Genomic DNA, 20,997 nt, shown 5'->3' with positions numbered 1-20,997 from the left:
GTAGTTGGTATAACAGTTGGTATGTATTTATGTAGTTGGTATAACAGTTGGTATGTATTTATGTAGTTGGTATAACAGTTGGTATGTATTTATGTAGTTGGTATAACAGTTGGTATGTATTTATGTAGTTGGTATAACAGTTGGTATGTATTTATGTAGTTGGTATAACAGTTGGTATGTATTTATGTAGTTGGTATAACAGTTGGTATAACAGTTGGTATGTATTTATGTAGTTGGTATAACAGTTGGTATAACAGTTGGTATGTATTTATGTAGTTGGTAGAACAGTTGGTATGTATTGATGTAGTTGGTATAACAGTTGGTATAACAGTTGGTATGTATTTCATGTAGTTGGTATAACAGTTGGTATGTATTTATGTAGTTGGTATAACAGTTGGTATTACAGTTGGTATGTATTGATGTAGTTGGTATAACAGTTGGTATAACAGTTGGTATAACAGTTGGTATAACAGTTGGTATGTATTTATGTAGTTGGTATAACAGTTGGTATGTAGTTATGTAGTTGGTATAACAGTTGGTATAACAGTTGGTATGTATTTATGTAGTTGGTATAACAGTTGGTATGTATTTATGTAGTTGGTATAACAGTTGGTATGTATTTATGTAGTTGGTATAACAGTTGGTATAACAGTTGGTATGTATTTGTGTAGTTGGTATAACAGTTGGTATGTATTTATGTAGTTGGTATAACAGTTGGTATGTATTGATGTAGTTGGTATAACAGTTGGTATAACAGTTGGTATAACAGTTGGTATAACAGTTGGTATAACAGTTGGTATAACAGTTGGTGTGTATTTATGTAGTTGGTATAACAGTTGGTATAACAGTTGGTATGTATTTATGTAGTTGGTATAACAGTTGGTATGTATTTATGTAGTTGGTATAACAGTTGGTATGTATTTATGTAGTTGGTATAACAGTTGGTATGTATTTATGTAGTTGGTATAACAGTTGGTATGTATTTATGTAGTTGGTATAACAGTTGGTATGTATTGATGTAGTTGGTATAACAGTTGGTATGTATTTATGTAGTTGGTATAACAGTTGGTATGTATTTATGTAGTTGGTATAACAGTTGGTATTACAGTTGGTATGTATTGATGTAGTTGGTATAACAGTTGGTATAACAGTTGGTATAACAGTTGGTATAACAGTTGGTATGTATTTATGTAGTTGGTATAACAGTTGGTATGTAGTTATGTAGTTGGTATAACAGTTGGTATAACAGTTGGTATGTATTTATGTAGTTGGTATAACAGTTGGTATGTATTTATGTAGTTCGTATAACAGTTGGTATGTATTTATGTAGTTGGTATAACAGTTGGTATAACAGTTGGTATGTATTTGTGTAGTTGGTATAACAGTTGGTATGTATTTATGTAGTTGGTATAACAGTTGGTATGTATTGATGTAGTTGGTATAACAGTTGGTATAACAGTTGGTATAACAGTTGGTATAACAGTTGGTATAACAGTTGGTATAACAGTTGGTGTGTATTTATGTAGTTGGTATAACAGTTGGTATAACAGTTGGTATGTATTTATGTAGTTGGTATAACAGTTGGTATGTATTTATGTAGTTGGTATAACAGTTGGTATGTATTTATGTAGTTGGTATAACAGTTGGTATGTATTTATGTAGTTGGTATAACAGTTGGTATGTATTTATGTAGTTGGTATAACAGTTGGTATGTATTTATGTAGTTGGTATAACAGTTGGTATGTATTGATGTAGTTGGTATAACAGTTGGTATGTATTTATGTAGTTGGTATAACAGTTGGTATGTATTTATGTAGTTGGTATAACAGTTGGTATAACAGTTGGTATAACAGTTGGTATGTATTTATGTAGTTGGTATAACAGTTGGTATGTATTTATGTAGTTGGTATAACAGATGGTATGTATTTATGTAGTTGGTATAACAGTTGGTATGTATTTATGTAGTTGGTATAACAGTTGGTATGTATTTATGTAGTTGGTATAACAGTTGGTATGTATTTATGTAGTTGGTATAACAGTTGGTATGTATTTATGTAGTTGGTATAACAGATGGTATGTATTTACGTAGTTGGTATAACAGTTGGTATGTATTTATGTAGTTGGTAAAACAGATGGTATGTATTTATGTAGTTGGTATAACAGTTGGTATAACAGTTGGTATAACAGTTGGTATGTATTTATGTAGTTGGTATAACAGTTGGTATGTATTTATGTAGTTGGTATAACAGATGGTATGTATTTATGTAGTTGGTATAACAGTTGGTATGTATTTATGTAGTTGGTATAACAGATGGTATGTATTGATGTAGTTGGTATAACAGTTGGTATGTATTTATGTAGTTGGTATAACAGTTGGTATGTATTTATGTAGTTGGTATAACAGTTGGTATGTATTTATGTAGTTGGTATAACAGTTGGTATGTATTTATGTAGTTGGTATAACAGTTGGTATGTATTGATGTAGTTGGTATAACAGTTGGTATAACAGTTGGTATGTATTTATGTAGTTGGTATAACAGTTGGTATAACAGTTGGTATGTAGTTATGTAGTTGGTATAACAGTTGGTATGTATTTATGTAGTTGGTATAACAGTTGGTATGTAGTTATGTAGTTGGTATAACAGTTGGTATAACAGTTGGTATGTATTGATGTAGTTGGTATAACAGTTGGTATAACAGTTGGTATGTATTTATGTAGTTGGTATAACAGTTGGTATAACAGTTGGTATGTAGTTATGTAGTTGGTATAACAGTTGGTATGTATTTATGTAGTTGGTATAACAGTTGGTATGTATTTATGTAGTTGGTATAACAGTTGGTATAACAGTTGGTATGTAGTTATGTAGTTGGTATAACAGTTGGTATGTAGTTATGTAGTTGGTATAACAGTTGGTATGTATTTATGTAGTTGGTATAACAGTTGGTATGTATTTATGTAGTTGGTATAACAGTTGGTATGTATTTATGTAGTTGGTATAACAGTTGGTATGTATTTATGTAGCTGGTATAACAGTTGGTATAACAGTTGGTATGTATTTATGTAGTTGGTATAACAGTTGGTATGTATTTATGTAGTTGGTATAACAGTTGGTATAACAGTTGGTATGTAGTTATGTAGTTGGTATAACAGTTGGTATGTATTTATGTAGTTGGTATAACAGTTGGTATGTAGTTATGTAGTTGGTATAACAGTTGGTATGTATTTATGTAGTTGGTATAACAGTTGGTATGTATTTATGTAGTTGGTATAACAGTTGGTATGTATTTATGTAGTTGGTATAACAGTTGGTATGTATTTATGTAGTTGGTATAACAGTTGGTATAACAGTTGGTATGTATTTATGTAGTTGGTATAACAGTTGGTATAACAGTTGGTATGTAGTTATGTAGTTGGTATAACAGTTGGTATAACAGTTGGAATGTAGTTATGTAGTTGGTATAACAGTTGGTATAACAGTTGGTATGTATTTATGTAGTTGATATAACAGTTGGTATGTATTTATGTAGTTGGTATAACAGTTGGTATGTATTTATGTAGTTGGTATAACAGTTGGTATAACAGTTGGTATGTATTTATGTAGTTGGTATAACATTTGGTATGTATTTATGTAGTTGGTATAACAGTTGGTATAACAGTTGGTATGTATTTATGTAGTTGGTATAACAGTTGGTATAACAGTTGCTATGTATTTATGTAGTTGGTATAACAGTTGGTATAACAGTTGGTATGTATTTATGTAGTTGGTATAACAGTTGGTATAACAGTTGGTATGTAGTTATGTAGTTGGTATAACAGTTGGTATAACAGTTGGTATGTATTTATGTAGTTGGTATAACAGTTGGTATGTATTTATATAGTTGGTATAACAGTTGGTATGTAGTTATGTAGTTGGTATAACAGTTGGTATAACAGTTGGTATAACAGTTGGTATGTATTTATGTAGTTGGTATAACAGTTGGTATGTATTTATATAGTTGGTATAACAGTTGGTATGTATTTATGTAGTTGGTATAACAGTTGGTATGTATTTATGTAGTTGGTATAACAGTTGGTATGTATTTATGTAGTTGGTATAACAGTTGGTATGTATTTATGTAGTTGATATAACAGTTGGTATGTTTTTATGTAGTTGGTATAACAGTTGGTATAACAGTTGGTATAACAGTTGGTATGTATTTATGTAGTTGGTATAACATTTGGTATGTATTTATGTAGTTGGTATAACAGTTGGTATAACAGTTGCTATGTATTTATGTAGTTGGTATAACAGTTGGTATAACAGTTGGTATGTATTTATGTAGTTGGTATAACAGTTGGTATAACAGTTGGTATGTAGTTATGTAGTTGGTATAACAGTTGGTATAACAGTTGGTATAACAGTTGGTATGTATTTATGTAGTTGGTATAACAGTTGGTATGTATTTATATAGTTGGTATAACAGTTGGTATGTAGTTATGTAGTTGGTATAACAGTTGGTATAACAGTTGGTATAACAGTTGGTATGTATTTATGTAGTTGGTATAACAGTTGGTATGTATTTATATAGTTGGTATAACAGTTGGTATGTATTTATGTAGTTGGTATAACAGTTGGTATGTATTTATGTAGTTGGTATAACAGTTGGTATGTATTTATGTAGTTGATATAACAGTTGGTATGTTTTTATGTAGTTGGTATAACAGTTGGTATAACAGTTGGTATAACAGTTGGTATGTATTTATGTAGTTGGTATAACAGTTGGTATGTAGTTATGTAGTTGGTATAACAGTTGGTATGTATTTATGTAGTTGGTATAACAGTTGGTATGTATTTATGTAGTTGGTATAACAGTTGGTATGTAGTTATGTAGTTGGTATAACAGTTGGTATAACAGTTGGTATAACAGTTGGTATGTATTTATGTAGTTGGTATAACAGTTGGTATGTATTTATGTAGTTGGTATAACAGTTGGTATGTATTTCTGTAGTTGGTATAACAGTTGGTATGTATTTCTGTAGTTGGTATAACAGTTGGTATGTAGTTATGTAGTTGGTATAACAGATGGTATAACAGTTGGTATGTATTTATGTAGTTGATATAACAGTTGGTATGTATTTATGTAGTTGGTATAACAGATGGTATAACAGTTGGTATGTATTTATGTAGTTGGTATAACAGTTGGTATAACAGTTGGTATGTAGTTATGTAGTTGGTATAACAGATGGTATAACAGTTGGTATGTATTTATGTAGTTGATATAACAGTTGGTATGTATTTATGTAGTTGGTATAACAGATGGTATAACAGTTGGTATGTATTTATGTAGTTGGTATAACAGTTGGTATGTATTTATGTAGTTGATATAACAGTTGGTATGTATTTATGTAGTTGGTATAACAGATGGTATAACAGTTGGTATGTATTTATGTAGTTGGTATAACAGTTGGTATGTAGTTATGTAGTTGGTATAACAGTTGGTATGTATTTATGTAGTTGGTATAACAGTTGGTATGTATTTATGTAGTTGATCTAACAGTTGGTATGTATTTATGTAGTTGGTATAACAGTTGGTATGTATTTATGTAGTTGGTATAACAGTTGGTATAACAGTTGGTATGTAGTTATGTAGTTGGTATAACAGTTGGTATGTATTTATGTAGTTGGTATAACAGTTGGTATGTATTTATGTAGTTGGTATAACAGTTGGTATGTATTTATGTAGTTGGTATAACAGTTGGTATGTATTTATGTAGTTGGTATAACAGTTGGTATGTATTTATGTAGTTGGTATAACAGTTGGTATGTATTTATGTAGTTGGTATAACAGTTGGTATAACAGTTGGTATGTAGTTATGTAGTTGGTATAACAGTTGGTATGTATTTATGTAGTTGGTATAACAGTTGGTATGTATTTATGTAGTAGGTATAACAGATGGTATAACAGTTGGTATGTATTTATGTAGTTGGTATTACAGTTGGTATGTATTTATGTAGTTGGTAAAACAGTTGGTATAACAGTTGGTATAACAGTTGGTATAACAGTTGGTATTACAGTTGGTATGTATTTATGTAGTTGGTAAAACAGTTGGTATAACAGTTGGTATAACAGTTGGTATAACAGTTGGTATTACAGTTGGTATGTATTTATGTAGTTGGTATAACAGTTGGTATAACAGTTGGTATGTATTTATGTAGTTGGTATAACAGTTGGTATGTATTTATGTAGTTGGTATAACAGTTGGTGTAACAGTTGGTATAACAGTTGGTATGTAGTTATGTAGTTGGTATAACAGTTGGTATGTATTTATGTAGTTGGTATAACAGTTGGTATGTATTTATGTAGTTGGTATAACAGTTGGTATGTATTTATGTAGTTGGTATAACAGTTGGTATGTATTTATGTAGTTGGTATAACAGTTGGTATGTAGTTATGTAGTTGGTATAACAGTTGGTATAACAGTTGGTATGTATTTATGTAGTTGGTATAACAGTTGGTATGTATTTATGTAGTTGGTATAACAGTTGGTATGTATTTATGTAGTTGGTATAACAGTTGGTATGTATTTATGTAGTTGGTATAACAGTTGGTATGTATTTATGTAGTTGGTATAACAGTTGGTATGTATTTATGTAGTTGGTATAACAGTATTTATGTATTTTTGTAGTTGGTATAACAGTTGGTATAACAGTTGGTATGTATTTATGTAGTTGGTATAACAGTTGGTATAACAGTTGGTATGTATTTATGTAGTTGGTAGAACAGTTGGTATGTATTGATGTAGTTGGTATAACAGTTGGTATGTATTTATGTAGTTGGTATAACAGTTGGTATGTATTTATGTAGTTGGTATAACAGTTGGTATGTATTTATGTAGTTGGTATTACAGTTGGTATGTATTTATGTAGTTGGTATAACAGTTGGTATGTATTTATGTAGTTGGTATAACAGTTGGTATGTATTTATGTAGTTGGTATAACAGTTGGTATGTATTTATGTAGTTGGTATAACAGTTGGTATAACAGTTGGTATGTATTTATGTAGTTGGTATAACAGTTGGTATAACAGTTGGTATGTATTTATGTAGTTGGTATAACAGTTGGTATAACAGTTGGTATGTATTTATGTAGTTGGTATAACAGTTGGTATAACAGTTGGTATGTATTTATTTAGTTGGCATAACAGTTGGTATAACAGTTGGTATGTATTTATGTAGTTGGTATAACAGTTGGTATAACAGTTGGTATGTATTTATGTAGTTGGTATAACAGTTGGTATAACAGTTGGTATGTATTTATGTAGTTGGTATAACAGTTGGTATAACAGTTGGTATGTATTTATGTAGTTGGTATAACAGTTGGTATAACAGTTGGTATAACAGTTGGTATGTATTTATGTAGTTGGTATAACAGTTGGTATAACAGTTGGTATGTATTTATGTAGTTGGTATAACAGTTGGTATAACAGTTGGTATGTATTTATGTAGTTGGTATAACAGATGGTATAACAGTTGGTATGTATTTATGTAGTTGGTATAACAGTTGGTATGTATTTATGTAGTTGGTATAACAGTTGGTATAACAGTTGGTATGTATTTATGTAGTTGGTATAACAGTTGGTATGTAGTTATGTAGTTGGTATAACAGTTGGTATGTATTTATGTAGTTGGTATAACAGTTGGTATAACAGTTGGTATGTATTTATGTAGTTGGTATAACAGTTGGTATAACAGTTGGTATGTATTTATGTAGTTGGTATAACAGTTGGTATAACAGTTGGTATGTATTTATGTAGTTGGTATAACAGTTGGTATAACAGTTGGTATGTATTTATGTAGTTGGTATAACAGTTGGTATAACAGTTGGTATAACAGTTGGTATGTATTTATGTAGTTGGTATAACAGTTGGTATAACAGTTGGTATGTATTTATGTAGTTGGTATAACAGTTGGTATAACAGTTGGTATGTATTTATGTAGTTGGTATAACAGTTGGTATAACAGTTGGTATAACAGTTGGTATAACAGTTGGTATGTATTTATGTAGTTGGTATAACAGTTGGTATGTATTTATGTAGTTGGTATAACAGTTGGTATAACAGTTGGTATGTATTTATGTAGTTGGTATAACAGTTGGTATGTAGTTATGTAGTTGGTATAACAGTTGGTATGTATTTATGTAGTTGGTATAACAGTTGGTATGTATTTATGTAGTTGGTATAACAGTTGGTATGTATTTATGTAGTTGGTATAACAGTTGGTATGTATTTATGTAGTTGGTATAACAGTTGGTATGTATTTATGTAGTTGGTATAACAGTTGGTATAACAGTTGGTATGTATTTATGTAGTTGGTATAACAGTTGGTATAACAGTTGGTATGTATTTATGTAGTTGGTATAACAGTTGGTATAACAGTTGGTATGTATTTATGTAGTTGGTATAACAGTTGGTATAACAGTTGGTATGTATTTATGTAGTTGGTATAACAGTTGGTGTAACAGTTGGTATGTATTTATGTAGTTGGTATAACAGTTGGTATAACAGTTGGTATGTATTTATGTAGTTGGTATAACAGTTGGTATAACAGTTGGTATGTATTTATGTAGTTGGTATAACAGTTGGTATAACAGTTGGTATGTATTTATGTAGTTGGTATAACAGTTGGTATAACAGTTGGTATGTATTTATGTAGTTGGTATAACAGTTGGTATAACAGTTGGTATGTATTTATGTAGTTGGTATAACAGTTGGTATAACAGTTGGTATGTATTTATGTAGTTGGTATAACAGTTGGTATGTAGTTATGTAGTTGGTATAACAGTTGGTATGTATTTATGTAGTTGGTATAACAGTTGGTATGTATTTATGTAGTTGGTATAACAGTTGGTATAACAGTTGGTATGTATTTATGTAGTTGGTATAACAGTTGGTATGTATTTATGTAGTTGGTATAACAGTTGGTATAACAGTTGGTATGTATTTATGTAGTTGGTATAACAGTTGGTATAACAGTTGGTATGTATTTATGTAGTTGGTATAACAGTTGGTATAACAGTTGGTATGTATTTATGTAGTTGGTATAACAGTTGGTATAACAGTTGGTATGTATTTATGTAGTTGGTATAACAGTTGGTATAACAGTTGGTATGTATTTATGTAGTTGGTATAACAGTTGGTATAACAGTTGGTATGTATTTATGTAGTTGGTATAACAGTTGGTATAACAGTTGGTATGTATTTATGTAGTTGGTATAACAGTTGGTATGTAGTTATGTAGTTGGTATAACAGTTGGTATGTATTTATGTAGTTGGTATAACAGTTGGTATAACAGTTGGTATGTATTTATGTAGTTGGTATAACAGTTGGTATGTATTTATGTAGTTGGTATAACAGTTGGTATAACAGTTGGTATGTATTGATGTAGTTGGTATAACAGTTGGTATGTATTTATGTAGTTGGTATAACAGTTGGTATGTATTTATGTAGTTGGTATAACAGTTGGTATAACAGTTGGTATGTAGTTATGTAGTTGGTATAACAGTTGGTATGTAGTTATGTAGTTGGTATAACAGTTGGTATGTATTTATGTAGTTGGTATAACAGTTGGTATGTATTTATGTAGTTGGTATAACAGTTGGTATGTATTTATGTAGTTGGTATAACAGTTGGTATGTATTTATGTAGTTGGTATAACAGTTGGTATGTATTTATGTAGTTGGTGTAACAGTTGGTATGTAGTTATGTAGCTGGTATAACAGTTGGTATAACAGTTGGTATGTATTTATGTAGTTGGTATAACAGTTGGTATAACAGTTGGTATAACAGTTGGTATGTATTTATGTAGTTGGTATAACAGTTGGTATGTATTTATGTAGTTGGTATAACAGTTGGTATGTATTTATGTAGTTGGTATAACAGTTGGTATGTATTTATGTAGTTGGTATAACAGATGGTATGTATTTATGTAGTTGGTATAACAGTTGGTATGTATTTATGTAGTTGGTATAACAGTTGGTATGTATTTATGTAGTTGGTATAACAGTTGGTATGTATTTATGTAGTTGGTATAACAGTTGGTATGTATTTATGTAGTTGGTATAACAGTTGGTATGTATTTATGTAGTTGATATAACAGTTGGTATTACAGTTGGTATAACAGTTGGTATGTATTTATGTAGTTGGTATAACAGTTGGTATGTATTTATGTAGTTGGTATAACAGTTGGTATGTATTTATGTAGTTGATATAACAGTTGGTATAACAGTTGGTATAACAGTTGGTATGTATTTACGTAGTTGGTATAACAGTTGGTATGTATTTATGTAGCTGGTATAACAGTTGGTATGTATTTATGTAGTTGATATAACAGTTGGTATGTATTTATGTAGTTGGTATAACATTTGGTATGTAGTTATGTAGTTGGTATAACAGTTGGTATGTATTTATGTAGTTGGTATAACAGTTGGTATGTATTTATGTAGTTGATATAACAGTTGGTATGTATTTATGTAGTTGGTATAACAGTTGGTATGTATTTATGTAGTTGGTATAACAGTTGGTATGTATTTATGTAGTTGGTATAACAGTTGGTATGTATTTATGTAGTTGGTATAACAGTTGGTATGTATTTATGTAGTTGATATAACAGTTGGTATGTATTTATGTAGTTGGTATAACAGTTGGTATGTATTTATGTAGTTGGTATAACAGTTGGTATGTATTTATGTAGTTGGTATAACAGTTGGTATGTATTTATGTAGTTGGTATAACAGTTGGTATGTATTTATGTAGTTGGTATAACAGTTGGTATGTATTTATGTAGTTGGTATAACAGTTTGTATGTATTTATGTAGTTGATATAACAGTTGGTATGTATTTATGTAGTTGGTATAACAGTTGGTATGTATTTATGTAGTTGGTATAACAGTTGGTATGTATTTATGTAGTTGGTATAACAGTTGGTATGTATTTATGTAGTTGGTATAACAGTTGGTATGTATTTATGTAGTTGGTATAACAGTTGGTATGTAGTTATGTAGTTGGTATAACAGTTGGTATGTAGTTATGTAGATGGTATAACAGTTGGTATAACAGTTGGTATGTATTTATGTAGTTGGTATAACAGTTGGTATGTATTTATGTAGTTGGTATAACAGTTGGTATGTAGTTATGTAGATGGTATAACAGTTGGTATAACAGTTGGTATGTATTTATGTAGTTGGTATAACAGTTGGTATGTATTTATGTAGTTGATATAACAGTTGGTATGTATTTATGTAGTTGGTATAACAGTTGGTATAACAGTTGGTATGTATTTATGTAGTTGGTATAACAGTTGGTATAACAGTTGGTATAACAGTTGGTATGTATTTATGTAGTTGGTATAACAGTTGGTATAACAGTTGGTATGTATTTATGTAGTTGGTATAACAGTTGGTATAACAGTTGGTATGTATTTATGTAGTTGGTATAACAGTTGGTATAACAGTTGGTATAACAGTTGGTATAACAGTTGGTATGTATTTATGTAGTTGGTATAACAGTTGGTATGTATTTATGTAGTTGGTATAACAGTTGGTATAACAGTTGGTATGTATTTATGTAGTTGGTATAACAGTTGGTATGTAGTTATGTAGTTGGTATAACAGTTGGTATGTATTTATGTAGTTGGTATAACAGTTGGTATGTATTTATGTAGTTGGTATAACAGTTGGTATGTATTTATGTAGTTGGTATAACAGTTGGTATGTATTTATGTAGTTGGTATAACAGTTGGTATGTATTTATGTAGTTGGTATAACAGTTGGTATAACAGTTGGTATGTATTTATGTAGTTGGTATAACAGTTGGTATAACAGTTGGTATGTATTTATGTAGTTGGTATAACAGTTGGTATAACAGTTGGTATGTATTTATGTAGTTGGTATAACAGTTGGTATAACAGTTGGTATGTATTTATGTAGTTGGTATAACAGTTGGTGTAACAGTTGGTATGTATTTATGTAGTTGGTATAACAGTTGGTATAACAGTTGGTATGTATTTATGTAGTTGGTATAACAGTTGGTATAACAGTTGGTATGTATTTATGTAGTTGGTATAACAGTTGGTATAACAGTTGGTATGTATTTATGTAGTTGGTATAACAGTTGGTATAACAGTTGGTATGTATTTATGTAGTTGGTATAACAGTTGGTATAACAGTTGGTATGTATTTATGTAGTTGGTATAACAGTTGGTATAACAGTTGGTATGTATTTATGTAGTTGGTATAACAGTTGGTATGTAGTTATGTAGTTGGTATAACAGTTGGTATGTATTTATGTAGTTGGTATAACAGTTGGTATGTATTTATGTAGTTGGTATAACAGTTGGTATAACAGTTGGTATGTATTTATGTAGTTGGTATAACAGTTGGTATGTATTTATGTAGTTGGTATAACAGTTGGTATAACAGTTGGTATGTATTTATGTAGTTGGTATAACAGTTGGTATAACAGTTGGTATGTATTTATGTAGTTGGTATAACAGTTGGTATAACAGTTGGTATGTATTTATGTAGTTGGTATAACAGTTGGTATAACAGTTGGTATGTATTTATGTAGTTGGTATAACAGTTGGTATAACAGTTGGTATGTATTTATGTAGTTGGTATAACAGTTGGTATAACAGTTGGTATGTATTTATGTAGTTGGTATAACAGTTGGTATAACAGTTGGTATGTATTTATGTAGTTGGTATAACAGTTGGTATGTAGTTATGTAGTTGGTATAACAGTTGGTATGTATTTATGTAGTTGGTATAACAGTTGGTATAACAGTTGGTATGTATTTATGTAGTTGGTATAACAGTTGGTATGTATTTATGTAGTTGGTATAACAGTTGGTATAACAGTTGGTATGTATTGATGTAGTTGGTATAACAGTTGGTATGTATTTATGTAGTTGGTATAACAGTTGGTATGTATTTATGTAGTTGGTATAACAGTTGGTATAACAGTTGGTATGTAGTTATGTAGTTGGTATAACAGTTGGTATGTAGTTATGTAGTTGGTATAACAGTTGGTATGTATTTATGTAGTTGGTATAACAGTTGGTATGTATTTATGTAGTTGGTATAACAGTTGGTATGTATTTATGTAGTTGGTATAACAGTTGGTATGTATTTATGTAGTTGGTATAACAGTTGGTATGTATTTATGTAGTTGGTGTAACAGTTGGTATGTAGTTATGTAGCTGGTATAACAGTTGGTATAACAGTTGGTATGTATTTATGTAGTTGGTATAACAGTTGGTATAACAGTTGGTATAACAGTTGGTATGTATTTATGTAGTTGGTATAACAGTTGGTATGTATTTATGTAGTTGGTATAACAGTTGGTATGTATTTATGTAGTTGGTATAACAGTTGGTATGTATTTATGTAGTTGGTATAACAGATGGTATGTATTTATGTAGTTGGTATAACAGTTGGTATGTATTTATGTAGTTGGTATAACAGTTGGTATGTATTTATGTAGTTGGTATAACAGTTGGTATGTATTTATGTAGTTGGTATAACAGTTGGTATGTATTTATGTAGTTGGTATAACAGTTGGTATGTATTTATGTAGTTGATATAACAGTTGGTATTACAGTTGGTATAACAGTTGGTATGTATTTATGTAGTTGGTATAACAGTTGGTATGTATTTATGTAGTTGGTATAACAGTTGGTATGTATTTATGTAGTTGATATAACAGTTGGTATAACAGTTGGTATAACAGTTGGTATGTATTTACGTAGTTGGTATAACAGTTGGTATGTATTTATGTAGCTGGTATAACAGTTGGTATGTATTTATGTAGTTGATATAACAGTTGGTATGTATTTATGTAGTTGGTATAACATTTGGTATGTAGTTATGTAGTTGGTATAACAGTTGGTATGTATTTATGTAGTTGGTATAACAGTTGGTATGTATTTATGTAGTTGATATAACAGTTGGTATGTATTTATGTAGTTGGTATAACAGTTGGTATGTATTTATGTAGTTGGTATAACAGTTGGTATGTATTTATGTAGTTGGTATAACAGTTGGTATGTATTTATGTAGTTGGTATAACAGTTGGTATGTATTTATGTAGTTGATATAACAGTTGGTATGTATTTATGTAGTTGGTATAACAGTTGGTATGTATTTATGTAGTTGGTATAACAGTTGGTATGTATTTATGTAGTTGGTATAACAGTTGGTATGTATTTATGTAGTTGGTATAACAGTTGGTATGTATTTATGTAGTTGGTATAACAGTTGGTATGTATTTATGTAGTTGGTATAACAGTTTGTATGTATTTATGTAGTTGATATAACAGTTGGTATGTATTTATGTAGTTGGTATAACAGTTGGTATGTATTTATGTAGTTGGTATAACAGTTGGTATGTATTTATGTAGTTGGTATAACAGTTGGTATGTATTTATGTAGTTGGTATAACAGTTGGTATGTATTTATGTAGTTGGTATAACAGTTGGTATGTAGTTATGTAGTTGGTATAACAGTTGGTATGTAGTTATGTAGATGGTATAACAGTTGGTATAACAGTTGGTATGTATTTATGTAGTTGGTATAACAGTTGGTATGTATTTATGTAGTTGGTATAACAGTTGGTATGTAGTTATGTAGATGGTATAACAGTTGGTATAACAGTTGGTATGTATTTATGTAGTTGGTATAACAGTTGGTATGTATTTATGTAGTTGATATAACAGTTGGTATGTATTTATGTAGTTGGTATAACAGTTGGTATGTATTTATGTAGTTGGTATAACAGTTGGTATGTATTTATGTAGTTGGTATAACAGTTGGTATGTAGTTATGTAGTTGGTATAACAGATGGTATAACAGTTGGTATGTATTTATGTAGTTGATATAACAGTTGGTTTAACTGTTGGTATGTAGTGCTGTAGTTAGTGTCCTGCTACCAAACCCCAAGGTAGACACAACCACAATTTATGGAGTAATAAATGCCTTGCTTAGGGGCACAACGGCAGAAGGTGGTACCTAGAATCTGACACCAACAGCCTTACAGCTCATCTTTATTTACCTGGGCTGACATGCAAACCTTTTAATCGACCTCGGGACCTTCTGTTTTCTTTTGTCCTTTCTGAACAACTATCTATAGCCTGTTGATGGACTATTGAAGGGATGATTTTTGTAACTGACGAAAAAAACAAAAGAGAATGTTTGTATAAACATGTTGAATCAACATGATTTAAAACTGATTGGATTTGCAAAAAGTCCTCAATGCAAGGTAATTTCGTCTTTTTTCACCCAACTGTTAACCTAATACAATGACGTGGTGAAATAATTTGACAATTTCACCTTGAATTCACATTAGTTGACAACTCAACCAAGTGTAAATAAAAACTATATGTTGAACTGACGTCTGTGCCCAGTGGCGTTTTATATCAATGTGTTATTTGGGCCGATTTAACCAGGACATTCCCAATTTCCCATCAAGTCCTTTATTATTACATCAACAGACTATACATCCAGATTCATGACTAGCCTAATGGCTGATGTCTGATCAATTCAACTTGGACCGGCTGTTGCATGTCTGTTGGCGTCTGAGTGGGAGCGGGCAGATCGGCCTTTTTCTACACTCTTTTGTTCTTTTTCGCAGCTGGCACGTGTCTGGTCTGAAAGGACTGAATGGGGCAGTAATTAAATTAACAATGAACAACAATAACTCTGTTAATGATGTAGACAAACGGTTAGTGATACCAGTAGTTTGTTGTTAATGAAGTAGACAAATATTCATGATACCAGTAGCTTGTAGCCCGGATGTTATCTTGTCTCTGATGTCTGATGTTGTTCTCCCGTATGTAGCGTCGTTATTGTTAGTAATTGTATTGTGTTACTTTTCAATTTTTACTTTAGTTTATTTAGTAAATATTTTCTTAACTCTATTTCTTCAACTGCATTGTTGATTAAGGGCTTGTAAGTAAACATTTCACTGTAAGGTCTACACCTGTTGTATTCGGCGCATGTGACAAATGCAATACAATTTTATTTTATTGTATTTGATTTGAATAAAGGGAGATCCCTGGTCTCCGGGATGACTTCAGAGCCCTGGGATACAGTACTGTGACAAGGCCGTGACCGGCTGGCTGCCCAGGCTTACTGGCAGCTCCGTACAACAACTGCATGATGGCGTTAAGGTTATGAGACTATAACTGAGCCTATGGGTGAGGGTGCTGGTGAAGGGTGAGGCTATGCTGCTAGTAGGGTTTGGAGGTTCAATAGGCCTAGCTAGCCTGGATGAGGGTCAGGAACCAAGACATATTTTCATGGTTTGGACTAAATCTAAGGCACTTTGATAACTAACGATTAATCTAGGCATACTGCATTGAGGGAGCGCGCTCATACTAAACTGTGTAGCCTTTGATTTGATTTCTTAATTCAAATTATAAAACATCCTAACTACAAATAAAAAGAAGAATCTTCACTACTAATGAGACATTTTTCTCTGTAGGCCTATGTGTTTATATTTGGTCTGTTGGTGTGTGTAAATAATGAATGGCTTATATCGTTACACTAGGCCTACATCCTAATATAAGAAACTCTGGCTGAACGGCTCTGGCCTTGCAGCAACAGGCTTCATTTAAATACTGAACACCTGTTTCCTGCTCCACTCCTAGCGCCCTGTGAAATTAATTTAGTGAAATTTGTAAATAAACCAAGCATTGCCTCTGAATGACCCCCCTCCCCTAACACCCCATCACTGGGCTTTGCAGGTCAGGCTAGGATGTTGTCATGGCGAGTTGTTATGTTGCCTAATAATAACTTACACTCTGACCAAGACTCTTACTTGGGCTGGCGCTGCATGCGGTGCAAAGGTAGCCTAATGGACTCTTGTGGCCATATGAACCCGGTGTCTGACTTAGTTTACAACTTCGCCACACGGACATAACAGGCCACAGCACAGTCCTTAACACACTGTTCAATACAACACATTAATATGCAATCTATAGGCCTACAAAGGCGTTAATACATCGTTAAAAATAGCCTACCCTACAAATGATTCATTTAAAATCTATTTTTTAAATCTGTATTATTTTTATTTGATTGTAATGCTGTCTGTTTTTACATTTTTCTAGCATAGTAATTCTACTTGTATGGTAGGCTTATTGTAATGTGTAGTTCCCGCCAGGGTTGATATTGTTGATAGACCACATTTTTTACTTATTGCTCATATCATTTTAACCTGATTTAACCATAAAAAAATGTATATGTTGAAATGTGGATTAATTTGTAGGCTACTGTCTCTGTCACCTGAATACAAATATGCCTGAATAAATACATTCAGCATAGTTAAATAAACTTGCCTAGTTACATAAAAATGTAATAATAATAACACATACCCTAATCATGTGCAGCATTTCCAGGCTTCATTCATAACGGAACTTCCTGCTGGAACCTGAAAGAACACAGTTTCAGTCTGAAACGCCAGTAGGCCCCTCCCATTTAGATATAAAGGGAAGAAGAGATGAAACCATGTGCCCCTCCCATTTAGATATAAAGGGAAGAAGAGATGAAACCATGTGCCCCTCCCATTTAGATATAAAGGGAAGAAGAGATGAAACCATGTGCCCCTCCTATTTAGATATAAAGGGAAGAAGAGATGAAACCATGTGCCCCTCCTATTTAGATATAAAGGGAAGAAGAGATGAAACCATGTGCCCCTCCTATTTAGATATAAAGGGAAGAAGAGATGAAACCATGTGCCCCTCCTATTTAGATATAAAGGGAAGAAGAGATGAAATCATGTGCCCCTCCTATTTAGATATAAAGGGAAGAAGAGATGAAACCATGTGCCCCTCCTATTTAGATATAAAGGGAAGAAGAGATGAAACCATGTGCCCCTCCTATTTAGATATAAAGGGAAGAAGAGATGAAACCATGTGCCCCTCCTATTTAGATATAAAGGGAAGAAGAAATGAAACCATGTGCCCCTCCTATTTTATAAATCTATTTGAATTGGGACAGATACAAGCAAGTTAACATATTGGCAAAACTAAGGCTGCTAAAAAACGTGCAAAAATATGGTTCAACTGCATGTTCAGCTCGGCCTATAGGCCTTTACCAAGTGTTTTCCACTAAACCAATCTAGTTGATTAGTGGTCTGTAAATGTTTCGTTCACGTGAGGATTTCGATTAAATTCCAGTCCCAATGGAAGGAGGCATAGAGGTTTTAGCAACAAAACAACTCAAGAGTTGAAAGACAAGCTCGTAATAGTGTCTCATCTCAGTGAGAACATTCAGCCACTTTCACATTCAGCCGCGTCTTTATCACGCTCCAATAAAATTGGTGACATTTTCTTTCAAGTAATGTTGACCCATAAAATTAAAGTTCTTAAAATGTCACTTTAATGCCTAAAGTAAGGGTATTTAGTGTATTTATCACAAATAGCATAGGCTAGTATATTTATCATGAAGAGTAGAGACTAGTATATTTATCATGAAGAGTAGAGACTAGTATATTTATCATGAAGAGTAGAGACTAGTATATTTATCATGAAGAGTAGAGACTAGTATATTTATCATGAAGAGTAGAGACTAGTAAATTTATCATGAAGAGTAGAGACTAGTATATTTATCATGAAGAGTAGAGACTAGTATATTTATCATGAAGAGTAGAGACTAGTATATTTATCATGAAGAGTAGAGACTAGTATATTTATCATGAAGAGTATAGGCTAGTATATTTATCATATAGTAGGCCTATAGGTTAGTATATATATCATTCAATGGTTGTAAATGTATTCATGTCAGACGGAATTGATCGCTTATGAGATGATTTACGGTTCAACCTCAATGGGATGTTGATAGACATGGCTAACTGTATTAGCCGATAGATAACACTGTAATAGTTATTATAGTTTTACCTAGTAGTATAGTGTTATAGTAGTTTATTTTACAATAGCCGATATGTTATGAGTTGAGCCTGTATGTCGGACTGTTCATTTCTCTGCAGCTGAGATTCTGAGAGTTGGAGCTCAAGTCTCTCCGAGCCTTGCGAAGCAGCAGATGGAGCCGGTCCAGGCTCGATCTCACTGCGCATCTGGCGCTGCGCTTCCCGCCCTGTCCGTGAGGCTGCTCCAGGAGCTAAGCCCTATTAGCACCGTCTACTACGCAACTGGTGCCTCGCGCACACACAGCGCGCTCTGCCCGGTGGAAAGCTTAATCCTCACATGCGACAACTGGCCTTCAATCGCGCGGAGGTTTCGTCAAGCCTCGAGGCAAAACAATCGAATTACTTAATTTGCTCATGGACATGAGGGCCTTGAGAACTTTATATTTAAAAAAAAAAAACATTTATTAAACCTTGCATAATGTGTGCGTTTCATTATCTTGTTTTGTGGTTGTAAATTCTCATTTGATGATGATATATTTTAGAAGAGATGTAGAATAATATTGTTGAGATGAGAGAGTGTTGTGGTGGGTATTTAGTGATAAGGCCTGAGACCTGCAGGAACAGATGGAGAAATAGTGTGTTCATTCAAGACTAAGAGTCAATAACGGCGTCTAACTGGCCTGCCTATCTGTCGGTCTGTCTGTAGCAGCGTCTGTGGTGACTGGTTATTATAATGACACAGTCTGCACTCTGCACATTAATATCATATCGTTACAGTTTAAACAATAACCGGTTGTTGTTTCAGTTAAACATGGATCAACATGTCCCGTGTTCCTGTTGGGCAGCCGGTTTCGATAGTGGAGTGGGCGGATGGGTTTAGGGGTCTAGACGCTCCCGGAGTAATTGCGATAATTTGGGTTAAATAATTAGGCTTTAGGCTTTAAAACACTTTAAAAGCACCGTCCTGCCCTCACGTTGACTCACGTTCTGTTCTCCCTCCCGCCATCCCTCCCTCTCCGTGTGTGTGTGTGTGTGTGTGTGTGTGTGTGTGTGTGTGTGTGTGTGTGTGTGTGTGTGTGTGTGTGTGTGTGTGTGTGTGTGTGTGTGTGTGTGTGTGTGTGTGTGTGTGTGTGTGTGTGTGTGTGTGTGTGTGTGTGTGTGTGTGTGAATGTGTTATATCTGACAGACTGCTAGAGTAGTTCAGTACTGAGGCCGACAGAGAGAGCTGCAGGGCCTGACCGGAAGCACAGCCTTCTTCTGTCGTTTCACATTTCTATTTTCCTCTCTACCCTCCGGAGCCGGCAGGCCCTTGCTCTCAATCTCTCTCTCTCTCTCTACCCGCCCGTTACCCGTCTAACCAGCTCAGGACCACCCTGTGGGCACGCGCCCAGGTGAGTGCGGGTGGTTCGGATCATCATACTGACCGCCGTGTCTCACGCTGATTTCCCGTTCCTGGTCAGTGTCGCCAGCTGACCTTCGTGCACGCCCCGCCTGTCACACAATGGAGTCAGAGTCTTGTAGCGGTCTGCTCGAGGGCAAGATGGCAGAGGCAGAGGACACTTCCTCTCAGCGCGTGAGCACGGGTTGAAGCGGCTCGATCCAAACCGACAAAAGAGACTGAGTTTGTGTCGACGTTTCCCTCACGAGCTGCAACCCTATCGCCCTTCTGCATGAGCGGAAACACACAAACTTCTCCTGGTAATATCACAAAGCCTCAACAATTTACTGTGAAACTACATTTTTTTTGCCCATAAATGTACGTTATATATGTCCACGATCCATTCACGACATAAAATAAAAGCAATGAGGTTCATTTCTCAAAGAAAATCCAGTGCTGTTAGCAGAAATTATTCCCTGATTATTCTCATTATTTCTCTCCACGAAATGAACTTCCTCCCTGGTATACATACACTCATTGCATAGCCTATTTATAATTTCGATCGAAACAAAATATTGTCGCTTAATTCCAAATACATCTGGAGCAGACGTTACTGTTCAATATGGGGTCTATTTGATTTAAAAACAAGGATAATAAAATACTAGTAATAATAATAATAATAAAGGCAGTACATAAGTCTATAATAATATAGAACAATGATA

Source organism: Salvelinus fontinalis, chromosome 27 (genome assembly GCF_029448725.1).
Source record: "Salvelinus fontinalis isolate EN_2023a chromosome 27, ASM2944872v1, whole genome shotgun sequence".
NCBI lineage: Eukaryota > Metazoa > Chordata > Actinopteri > Salmoniformes > Salmonidae > Salvelinus > Salvelinus fontinalis.
The sequence above is the reverse complement of the archived record's forward strand: the minus strand, read 5'-3'. Positions refer to the sequence as shown.